Raw genomic sequence first — 12,808 nt, 5'->3', positions numbered from 1 at the left:
AGCATTGTGCCGGTGGCACAGTGAGCTGAGGCTGGAGGGGATGGGGCCGGGGGCTAGCCTCCTGGGCCAAGAGCTCAGGATGTGGCCCGCAGACCATAGTTTGCCCACCTCTGCATTAGATCCTGCAGTTTATACTTTTCATACTTGCTATTGCCTCTAGGATTTCTTAATGTAAAGTTTCTTTACCAAGTTTGTATATCTTTGGCAAGCCTGCTACTTCCAGATATTTTTTAATAACTTCAGAACTTGGAGTATTTTAGGCACAGAGCTTTTTATAATGAGGATCTAAAGTAGCACATATTTCATTAGAGTGTGCAACTATCTTTTGCTGATTGTTCTTAATTGGTGGAATAATATGTTGCTCTTGAATCCCTTTAAGCTTTCAAGCCAATAGTCTATCACTTTTATTTCTTTTTAAATAAAATATCTACTTTGTATACCTAAGGGCTTTTTCAGTGTCGTCTGTCAACATATTCGACTTCCCTCTAATATTAGTTAATTTTTTATGTGTTTTTCTGAAGCTGTGTTTTTATGAATGTCTTGTAACCTTTTTAGCTCCTGTTCTAATTCTGTTTTTTCTTGAGATCTTTCTTTTTTTGTTGTTGAGAGACTCTGCTAATCAACTGACCCCTAAATACTGCTTTACCTGCCTCCCAAAGAAGGCCTTTTTTTATATTATCTGGGTCATTTAATTGCAAGTATTGAACAATGTCCTCTTTAATTGCTGCAACCCAATCTTTGTCTTGGAGAAGCAAGCAGCTATTTGCCAGTAAAGTGATCTTTGGGACCCAACCCAGTTATCAAATATTACTTCCACTGATGCATGATCTGACCATGTAATGTTGCCAATTTCTGCAGATCTTGTCTGCTTCATTAAGGATTTATTAGAGATTAACATTAAATCAATCCTAGTATATAACAGATGAGGATGTGAATAAGATACCTAATCTCTTTCCCTTGAGTGCAATTCTCTCCAGCAATCTGAAAGATTGAATCTTTGACACAGAGAAGTCAATGCTGTACCTGCTTCCCTATCACCCATGTCTTTTTTCTATCAGATCTGTCCCAGTAAGAACTTGGTGTGCAATTGAAGTCCCTCCAAGTATAATTTTCCCTTCCCTAAAGTGTGGCATTGTTTTAATGAAGTCCTTTTTAAGGTTTTTGTTGTTGTTGTTGTTGTTTTTGCTTTTGGTTTGGAGCGTACACTGAACCCCCTGTTATTAATAACCCAGCAATTGTGCCCTTCAACAATATAAATTGTCCCTCTTATCCTTGAATTGATCTTTAATCTGAAAAAAGTACATGTTTAGCAAATGTGATGCCCACTCCTCTTTTCTTTTCTTTTCTTTTCTTTTCTTTTCTTTTCTTTATCTGAAGCAAAATATGTCTGTTGAAACCAGTTACCTTTCATGCCAATAATTTGCCCCTCCTGAAAATGAGTATTTTGAAGTAGACTAATCTGATAGTATTTAGCCCTTTGACATTCAAAAATGTTGTAAAAGGAAGAGAGATTGAGAGTAACTATTCAGCTTATTGAAAACCTGAAATTGTTGTGATTCTTTACTGTGTGATTTGTTGTGTTGATTGTGTTGCCACTGTCTCTCTTGTTTCTAATTATTTTGCATTGACTATTGTGTGCCTGAAAATGGCTTGGTTTCTGTTTGTGAACTTCCATATCTATTTCTTGTATTAATTCCCCCTGCCTCTCTATTTCCCACCTTCTTCTACATTTCCCTTACTCTAAATCAGGTGTTGGCAACCTTTGGCATGCGGTCCCTCAGGGTAATCCACTGGCGGGCCGCGAGACATTTTGTTTATGTTGACCATCCAGAGGCACCCCCCGCAGCTCCCAGTGGATGTGGTTCGCTGTTCCCAGCCAATGGGAGCTGTGGGAAACAGCGGGCCATAGGGACGTGCCGGCTACAGCTTCCCGCAGCTCCCATTGGCCGGGAACGGCAAACCACAGCAACTGGGAGCAGCGGGGGGCCGTGCCTGCGGATGGTCTACGTAAACAAAATGTTTCATGGCCCACGAGCGGATTACCCTGATGGGTCGAGTGTCAAAGGATGCCAACCACGGCTCTAAATCCACAAACGAAATACCAACATAACTGTAAAACAGTCCCCAAACTCCTCTGCTTCACTGAACCTTAACCCCTGTACTCTCCCCACAAGCACTTGGACTGCTTCTCCTGCAATCCAAAGGAGGTACATTCTCCACCTCTGGGATCTTGACCCTCATCCTAAAGGACAGATTCCCATCTGATCATTTGAGTTATGGGGAGAGTTTACACAGAACCCCTAAAGGCTCTTCCCGTCCTCTCTCTATTTTCTCCAATCTCCTCCAACCTTGAAATCCCCCTGTCCCCACACACTCCCTTCTTATTGTTCTTTATTTCCTCTACACTTTAAAATACAGAACACAGCTATTACTGATCACCCAATTAAAGTAAACTTCATTATATGTTTTTTATAACATTAACATAGTTACTGCTCAGCTTTTCATTCCAAGTGACCTCCAAGAAGTCCTTTCTGATTAGTTTTTGGATTACTACTCAGGCATCTGAATTCTCTTGTTTAGCTTCACTTCTGCCATTGCCAGTATGGTCTCTAAAGTCTTTTGTCTTTTCTTTTCCTGTTTTTCCTGGGTTTCACCATTTGCCAAGATTTTTTCTGTAGTTTATCGGTAGTCATTACCTCTGGAAAGTCTTCTTGTATGTCTGAGATTTGGATTTTTATCCCAAGTGACTGGAGTGTATTTTCCCCCGTTTACAGTTTCATTGTGTAATACTGATTTTGGAAGCTGAATGAGAGCTTAAATGGGAATCCCCGTCTATAGTGGATATCTGCCTTTCTGAGTGCTGCTGTAATTCCCCCAGCTCTCTTCTCTTTTTTTAAAGTTGGGCCAGAGAGGTCATGGAAAATGTGCAGCTTGTGACCTTTGAACATGAGATCTGAATGCTCTCTAGCTTTCTTCATAATTACATTTTTCTGCTGATAATCATGAAATTTCATAATTAGGTCTCTTGGTTTATTTTTATTATGAGGCCCAGGTCAGTGGAGCAGCGCTATGTGTGCTCTTTCCACTTTTACCTCTTCCAGAGAGATCAGATGTAACAACTCCACAATTAAAGATTTTACATGCCAATTGGGTTTCCCCTTCAGTGTTTTCAGGCAGTCCTTTAATTCTGATGTTTTTCCTCCTTGATCTGTTTTCTATATAATCCAATTTAAGCTGCATCTCTCTCTCTCTCTCTCTCTCTCTCTCTTTGCTCCATCAGTGTCACACGGCCCTGCAGCGCTGTTTCTCTCTCACTTGCTTCTCTTGGGTCACTCTCTTCCAAATCAGCAACTTCCTTCTTTACTTCAAGAAGCTTGGTGTTCAGATCATCTCTCATGGCCTTGAACTGAAAGATCATCTCCAGCCATTTGATTTTCGCCACCTCTGGCATTTCTTCTTGATTTGGCTGCTATGTGCTCACTTGGAGTCTGAGAAGTTTCTTCATGCTGTGAGCCAGAATCGCAGCCACTGGGAGCTGCCGGGTGGCCGTGCCTGCAGACCACTTCCTGCAGCTCCTATTGGCTGGGAACGGCAAACCGTGGCCATTGGGAGCTGTGGGGGCGCTGTGCTTGCGGACGGTCTATGTCAGCAAAATGTCTTGCGGCCCGCAATCAGATTACCCTGATGGGCTGCAGGTTGCCCACCACTGCTCCAGGGCATTCTTTGGGCTGGGGTCCAAGTCCCTTGAGTTGGCCAGAGTCCTGGGGGCCATTAGGGTTCAGGAAAGCAGGCAGGGCCCCCATGTCCCATGGGGCTGCTATATGCTGGGTGACCTTTTCCTGCTGAAGCCCCTCCTCCAGCCTTCAATACCTTGCTTTCTCCTACCCACATGCTTCCTTTTCATGTTTGGCCCCTATCCATGTGTACTTGCATGCCTCCTGGTCACCTGGTCTCTTTTGTTCTACTCCTGATAAGTTTCCACTGCTCTTACCTTCCTCCCTCTCTCCAGAGGAATCATTCATTTAATGTATTTAACAAGTATATTTCCCTAAAAGATCTTTACTTATGGAACAGCTAATGCCTCCAGGAAAAACATTCCATTAGAGGCAGCTCTGTTTATGTCCCATACAACTGCTGTATTTTTCTTCATTCATTCATTATATTTCCATAAGACTGGATTTATCTGCCTTCAATGCTTTTTTCCCTACTGGAAGTTATACTCCCATGGGACATCATAGTGTTTGCTGGGGAAATGCTTATGATTGTGCATAGCAGAGACTTGTCTAGAGATGGATGAAATTTTCAGATCAAAGCCCAAAATAGGCAAAGCTAGCTTGATTTTGAGTTTTGATTAAAAAATAAACCTGTGTAAGAGTAACACCCTTCTTCGTTCCCCAGGAATCCTTTAGGAGATTATTCTGATTCATTTACACTGGTATAAATCAGAAGTAATACCGCTCACGTCATTGGCTAAATCTTCAGCTGGTACAAATCAGCATATCTCCCTTCTCAAAAACAAATTCAAACAGAGCACCTGTCCCAAAGGCTTACAAAGTTAACACAACATCTAAGAGCTATTAAAATACAACATGGGATGGGGGAGAGGGAAATATGATTGATTATTTTTCATTATTATTATTTTTCTCATCCACACTTTTTATAGCTTTATAGCAGATGTTATGCTGCACGAGGATAGGAAGCCAGATCCTCATCAGGTGTAAATTGATGCCATTGGAACTAAACCAATTTGCACTGGCTGAAGTTCTGGTCCAATGTGTTTTTCAAAGGGTGTGAAGTGGCATCTCTATCTCTTCCTTATGTCCCAAGTTAAGGGGGGGAAAGGCATGGTCAATTAATTTCCTATCAGTTTCCAATATCTGCTAATACAGCCACAGACTAAGGAACAACCTTATTACAATATATCTACCAACCAGCAACTGCACTGTTAAAAAAAAATCTAATAATACTGCCGCAGTACATTTTTTATTTTTCAGTATATAAAAATGCATCTATTATAATGGTCTGTGCTTGCACTCACAATCAGCAGAAGTGGACTGCATGATTCTAGTGAGTCTTTTCCATCTCGTGAGTCTATTATGCAATTTTTTAAAACCAGCAAATTTCAAATAGCAATTTTAATCAATACTCCTCTCCCTAAGTTCTGCCTTTCCCCAAAATCAAACAAACATAATACAAATGGGCATTACAGCATGTCCTTAAGGTCAACATACTTGGGCATCATCAGACCAAGAGGAAAGCAAATGCCAGAGTCAAGAGACCTCCTCTGAAATGTCCTTTGATTTGACATTTCCAAATTGATGTTTTTCCAAACTCTCCCTTCTGCAAAATATTTCAATATTTTGTCTTTTCGTCACATTTCAGGACTAAAGCAAATTTTGAAGTACCAGAATTTTCTACCAGGCAGAAATGTCTAATTTTCAATCAGCTCTAGTAGAAACCCATGCCCTACAACAACAAATCAGCAATAGAGAATCAGAGACAAGATGGGGGTGGGGGGGAGGGGAAGGAGGTAACACATGGGGCACATTGGACAGACAATCTCAGTGAAGTGGGAGCTAGATGAATGTGCATGAAGCCAGTCTAATTATCTGAGAGTGAAAGGTCATCAAAATCAATTTGCAGCATTATGTACAAAGGTCATTATCAGACTCAGATTTTCTATGCCCATTTAAAACACAATAAAAATAAAGTGGTTGTTTTAATAACTATGATTAGTAAAGAAAAAGGCATATCATTGAGCCATCTGTTTAAACATTTGTGCTACCTTAGATTTTATTCAAAACATTACAAATAATGAGAGGTAGTGTTTTAGTAAGGCTGTGGGGTTTTTAATCCTGAAATGTTCTCCTTTGGTTTTCAGGATTTATAACACCAACAGAATTGAAAGCACCTCTCTAAAATGATAGCCCTTTGAAATCAATAGTGTAATATTTCTAATTTGTTTCTTTTTTATTAGTGACCACTTCATTATTATTTTTATCATCATTTTATGGAATGAGATAGACTAGAATTCATCCTTCTCTGCTTTTATATGTGGTTAAGTTGCTTACTCATTGGCACAGATGGCCTGAGCTGACCTGATATGTTATAACACCCACATGTTGAAGCTGCCCCAGTGCAAGCAAATGTACATATGTGTAGCCAACAGACACAAAGCAACCCAGAAACACATAAACCTAAAAGGGTATCCAACCTAGTAGTGTTGATAGTGAATGTATATTTTGAATCTTTGTGGGGGGACTGCCCCCTACCACAGAAATATGGGGCAGGGGATAGTCTACTGGGGAAAAAACATCACAGACTTTCTCTTGTGATGTTTCCTCTGATGTAAGAATTCAGAGGCAGGCTGCCCGGTAAACCCATATAGGCAGCTGCCTTTGGAGCACCTTATAAGGAAGGGGTCTCCTATATGGAGGTGCGTCACACATAGCCTGGGGTCTGGTGGCACCTTAAAGACTAACAGATTTATTTGGGCATAAGCTTTCGTGAGTAAAAACCTCACTTCTTCGGATGCATAGAGTGAAAGTTACAGATGCAGGCATTATATACTGACACATGGAGAGCAGGGAGTTACTTCACAAGTGGAGAACCAGTGTTGACAGGGCCAATTCAATCAGGGTGGATGTAGTCCACTCCCAATAATAGATGAGGAGGTGTCAATTCCAGGAGAGGAAAAGCTGCTTCTGTAGTGAGCCAGCCACTCCCAGTCCCTATTCAAGCCCAGATTAATGGTGTTGAATTTGCAAATGAATTTTAGTTCTGCTATTTCTCTTTGAAGTCTGTTTCTGAAGTTTTTTTGTTCAATGATAGTGACTTTTAAATCTGTAATAGAATGACCAGGGAGATTGAAGTGTTCACTTACTGGCTTATGTATGTTACCATTCCTGATGTCCGATTTGTGTCCATTTATTCTTTTGCGGAGGGACTGTCCGGTTTGGCCAATGTACATGGCAGAGGGGCATTGCTGGCACATGATGGCATATATGACATTAGTGGATGTGCAGGTGAATGAGCCCCTGATGGTGTGGCTGATGTGGTTGGGTCCTCTGATGCTGTTGCCAGAGTAGATATGGGGACAGAGTAGGCAACGAGGTTTGCTACAGGGATAGGTTCCTGGGTTGGTGTTTCTGTGGTGTGGTGTGTAGTTGCTGGTGAGTATTTGCTTCAGGTTGGGGGGTTGTCTGTAAGCGAGGACTGGCCTGCCTCCCAAGGTCTGTGAGAGTGAGGGATCATTTTCCAGGATAGGTTGTAGATCGTGGATAATGCGCTGGAGAGGTTTTAGCTGGGGGCTGTATGTGATGGCCAGTGGTGTTCTGTTATTGTCCTTGTTGGGCCTGTCCTGCAGTAGGTGATTTCTGGGTACCCGTCTTGCTCTGTCAATCTGTTTCCTCACTTCCCCAGGTGGGTATTGTAGTTTTACGAATGCTTGATAAAGATCTTGTAGGTGTTTGTCTCTGTCTGAGGGGTTGGAGCAAATTCGGTTGTATCTTAGGGCTTGGCTGTAGACAATGGATCGTGTGATGTGTCTTGGATGGAAGCTGGAGGCATGTAGGTACGTATAGTGGTCAGTAGGTTTCCGGTATAGGGTGGTGTTTATGTGACCATCAATTATTTGTACTGTAGTGTCCAGGAAGTGGATCTCTTGTGTGGACTGGTCCAGGCTGAGGTTGATGGTGGGGTGGAAATTGTTGAAGTCCAGGTGGAATTCTTCAAGGGCCTCCTTTCCGTGGGTCCATATGATGAAGATGTCATCAATATAGCGCAAGTAGAGGAGGGGCATTAGGGGACGAGAGCTGAGGAAGCGTTGTTCTAAGTCAGCCATAAAAATGTTGGCATACTGTGGGGCCATGCGAGTACCCATAGCAGTGCCACTGACTTGAAGGTATAAGTTGTCCCCAAATCTGAAGTGATTGTGGGTGAGGACAAAGTCACAAAGCTCAGCCACCAGGCTTGCTGTGGCCTCATCAGGGATACTGTTCCTGACAGCTTGTAGTCCATCCTCATGTGGAATATTGGTGTAAAGTGCTTCTACATCCATGGTGGCCAGGATGGTGTTTTCAGGAAGAACATCAATGCATTGTAGTTTCCTCAGGAAGTCGGTGGTGTCTCGAAGATAGCTGGGAGTGCTGGTAGCATAGGGTCTGAGGAGAGAGTCCAAATAGCCAGATAATCCTGCTGTCAGAGTGCCAATGCCTGAGATGATGGGGCGTCCAGGGTTTCCGGGTTTATGGATCTTGGGTAGCAGATAGAATACCCCTGGTCGGGGTTCTGCAGGTGTGTCCATGTAGATTTGTTCCCGTACTGTAGCTGGGAGTTTCTTGAGCAGATGGTGTAGTTTCTTTTGGTATTCCTCAGTGGGATCAGAGGATAGTGGCCTGTAGAATGTGGTCTTGGAGAGTTGCCTGGCAGCCTCCTGTTCATAATCTGACCTGTTCATTATGACTACAGCACCTCCTTTGTCAGCCCCTTTGATGATAATGTCAGAGTTGTTTCTGAGGCTGTGGATGGCATTGCGTTCTGTATGGCTGAGGTTATGGGACAAGTGATGTTGTTTGTCCACAATTTCAGCCTGTGCACGTCTGCGGAAACACTCTATGTAGAGGTCCAGTCTGTCATTTCGACCGTCAGGAGGAGTCCACGCAGAGTTCTTCTTCTTGTAGTGTTGGTAGGAGGGTTCCTGTGGGTCAGTGCACTGTTCAGTGGTGCGTTGAAAATATTCCTTGAGTCGGAGACGACGAAAGTAGGCTTCCAGATCACCGCAGAACTGTATCATGTCCGTGGGGATGATGGGACAGAAAGAGAGTCCCCGAGATAGGACAGACTCTTCTGCTGGGCTAAGTGTGTGGTTGGAAAGATTGACAATGTTGTTAGATGAGTTGAGGGTACCATTGTTATAGCCCCCAGTGGCAGGTATTAGTTTAGATAGCTTACAGTCCTTTTTCCTCTGTAGAGAAGTGAAGTGTGCATTGTAAATGGCTTGTCTCATTTTTGTAAAGTCCAGCCACGTGGAAGTTTGTGTAGAAGGCTGGTATTGTATGAGAGTCTCCAGTTCTGAGAGCTCATTCTTGATCTTCTCCTGTCTGCTGTACAGGATGCTGATCATCTATTATTGGGAGTGGACTACATCCATCCTGATTGAATTGGCCCTGTCAACACTGGTTCTCCACTTGTGAAGTAACTCCCTGCTCTCCATGTGTCAGTATATAATGCCTGCATCTGTAACTTTCACTCTATGCATCCGAAGAAGTGAGGTTTTTACTCACGAAAGCTTATGCCCAAATAAATCTGTTAGTCTTTAAGGTGCCACCAGACTCCTCGTTGTTTTTGTAGATACAGACTAACACGGCTACCCTCTGATACTTGATAGCCTGGGGCTGCACTAGATTTTGCATGAATTCTGTACAGTATTGAATTTGCCATGCACCTGCCCGACATATGGAACCTGGAGAAAGCCTTCTACAAGGTCCCATGAAGGGCTGCCATTTCAAGTGGGAAAAGGTCCCCCTCTGCACGTGGATGTTGCGGAAAGTCTGGGCCTGGCCTTGTTTGATTTTGAGGTTGTATGGACTGGAATTTATTTGACTTTGTCTGTCGCTTTCCTGTTTTATCCATAATTTCTCCACTTAAAAAGAAGTGTCAAACAGAAATTGGGACTAAGATATTCAGATAATATCAAGGCTTTTTCTCTTAGAACCTACAGTCTTGCGAGTAATATGAATTTGCATATGAATTTTTAATAGTCATAATCATCAGGGCTTAAACATTAAGCAACAAACTCCTTGCATCTTTTTCCTATTTTCCATTCCAGTCTTTTCATTGATTATAATGAGAATTGGATACTGCCCTATAACTACAACTACATTTTTTACATTGTGGTGCATTAAAACTATCTGGGATTTTCATTTTACTTCACTTAAAGCAGAATTTCACTATGCACCTGATTCAGTTCCCATGGTAGCCATTGACTTCAATGAGGAGGGACCTATATATTTATCTTATCTTAATTATTTGGATTTCTAAAATAAAAAGGGTCACTTATCCAAAATTAAACATCACTTTACCACCAATAGCCAACAGAATGAAACCCCCTACAAAATACAGAACTTCCCGCCCTGCACACAGATCCAACCCCCCACCCCTCAAAGCACCCTTTGCAACAGCATACACAAATCAGTACACCATGCAGTCTGCCCAGAAGGATACTAGACAATGGTTTTTGAGACTAGGGCAGATAGTTTATTTTAGAGCTGAAGACCCACTCAGAGTTGCGTGTGAATGGACAGAGTCCTTACCCTTATACAGCCCACACATACTTTGGGTTAGTGCCCTAATTCTCTTCCAGGGGTGAGTCTTTTAATCAGCAGTACACAAACACAACATAAAGCACAATTTAAGCTTTCCTCACCAAGCAGGCCTGTTCCTAGGGCTCCTATAGGACCTTTCTGTGCTGCACCCCCCACTTCCCTATGCCCAAAGAGTCACTCCCATCTCCTTTATATGCAGGGCGAAATTAAACTACAATCAACATTTCCTTGCAGAGTTCCAGCACCTGCTTACAGGTGAGTCAGCAAAAGACCCCTACCATTTAATTTACATGAAGTTCATTGTAAGGCATTTCCACCATATTCTGCAATACAGTTCTGAAAAGCCTCTTAGGGTACACAGGGTCAATTAAATATCTTTTTTGTTCCTTTTCCCTCTGTGTTTACATCAAAAAGAAAACTTTGACAGACAGAAAAAGTACTTTAAATTCAAATGTGAAAATTCATGTAGTGGAAAAAATAAATAATAAACACATAAATATATGAATCTTCTGATTGGGGTGGGCCCATATGTGCTGTCCTTTTGTAGACTTATTCTCTCATACCTTATTCTCTCTTATGCCAGTGACAGTTTCTTTGAATTTACAGGTGCTGAATTTAAGTCTCAGTAGCATTTAGTTGCAAAACTCAAGACAATTTGGCATTACTCATATTTCACTGCCTTACTTTATATTCTGAACATGCAAATATTTTATAATAAATTAAATGTTACTTCAATTAAATTATTATCTCCAGGGATTTAATAAACAATGGTAAATTTCTGCCATTTTGTCACAAAGACATCAATCCTATGAGTAGATTCAGGTGGGTAACCCCATCGTGGCGTGGAGCCTAAATGAAATCATGGGACTCCACACGGGTGCAGGGAGTGACCCACATGCACCAGCTTCCAGGAGCAAGTCTAGTGGTTGCTTCCTATTCAACATGAAAACTGAGGGCCAGATTGTGAATCCCTTACTCAAACAGGTGAACAGTTCTTCACACTAGAATCTCATTGTGAACTCATCAATGTGAATAAATTGTTCACAATTTAGCCCTCAATTATTTTTAAAAGCTACCATCTCTCTGTAGGCCCAAAGCTGTGAGGGGCTCAATGGCTCCTTTGAGGTGCTCCCCATTGACACTGAGGAGGCTCCAACTGCCAGATAGAACAGGTCCCCTCATTTAGGTTACGTAGTGAAGCATTTAAAAGGGAGACAATACCAAAGTTAAGGTTGCTCAGTCAAACTTAATTTGGCCCCCTTCTGCACATACTTTACAATACTATCTTTAATTTCAAGATCACATGCTATTTCTCACAAAATACAATATGATATAAAATTTAGACCTAGTATATGTCTTAACCTCGCCTCACCACTTCCCCTTCTTTTTATCTCCTGTTTAAACATATTCTTCCAGTCTACGGGGAATAAATTCTGTGTCCATTGAGACTTATTTTTACTAGCTGTAGCTACTGTTATATCTCCTTAGACATCTTATCAGGCTGACAACAGTCCAGTGTTTTTCTTTTCTCTGATACAATCTTTGTTTCTACTCAGATCACATCAGGTTTAATGCCAGCTCTGACCAAAACAAAGAATTCTGAAAATATTATCTTCAGATTTTACATTTGTCTTCCTGTTTGAAGAGAAGCCAGGAATGCCAGAGTCCTTCCTTGCAGCAGAAGGACTTGTACAAAGGCTAATTTAACTAGCTTGCTAAACTTTCGGCTAAGGTCATTGTGCCACTTCCTGTATCCTGTTTTCTAGTCCCATTCAAGCTTCCTATCAATTGTTGACAAGAAGTTTGTTGATGAACATACCCTGAGAGGACCATAAACCAATTAGTGGAGCAAATAAAAAGATTATGAAAGCCATGTCATAAATTGTGATTTTCCACTGTGTCACAAGTGTCTTAATTTTCAGTTAGCTTCATTGCAAAATAAAAAAGTTAATAATATTCATTTTCTTTGTATTTACCTTCTCCCATTCCATTAGGTTTCAGTGGACTAGTTCAATAAAAGGATAAAGGAACACTATTCACTAGAAAACAGTTATTTAGGTACAATAATTTGTACTTTATGTCATATTATAATGGTGAGTGTAAATTTTCCTTTGAACCATATTTTATTAACGTTTTTTTTTCCACAGAGTTACATCAAAAGAGTCTATAAATAAGTGATGTGCTCTGCCTGCCAGCTCTTACATGCATACCAATTACCTCTATTGGTTTCAGGACACGTAGTCAGTACTTTAAACAACCCAGATAATATTGCAAACTGAAATATTCAACATCTCCATCTTGGTATGCTGTCAGCATGCAGAGAACAATTATAATTGGTAATCAGTTTCACTGCTGGTAAGTTGAGTGGCATGATGCATTTTATATCCATGCTTATGTCAAACTCAATTAACATTCTAACAGTGTGTTTCAAAGACACAGACCTAATCTGAAGGAACAACGCATATTTTTATGTTAGAAATTCT

At 41.4% G+C, this 12,808-nt stretch overlaps 1 long non-coding RNA gene across 1 annotated transcript in view; it reads left to right on the top strand.

Moving 5' to 3' along the window:
- LOC135972481 (uncharacterized) overlaps positions 1-12,396 on the top strand; it is a 64,075-nt gene extending 51,679 nt beyond the window's left edge. The window contains exons 3-4 of the long non-coding RNA XR_010588939.1: positions 10,525-10,580; positions 11,882-12,396. This is a non-coding gene — a long non-coding RNA (uncharacterized LOC135972481). The remainder of the gene's footprint in view (positions 1-10,524; positions 10,581-11,881) is intronic.
- The last annotated feature ends 412 nt before the right edge of the window (positions 12,397-12,808 follow it).

Source organism: Chrysemys picta, chromosome 6 (assembly GCF_011386835.1).
Source record: "Chrysemys picta bellii isolate R12L10 chromosome 6, ASM1138683v2, whole genome shotgun sequence".
In the NCBI taxonomy this organism is placed as follows: domain Eukaryota; kingdom Metazoa; phylum Chordata; order Testudines; family Emydidae; genus Chrysemys; species Chrysemys picta.
This window is presented reverse-complemented; position numbering and strand designations above follow the sequence as displayed.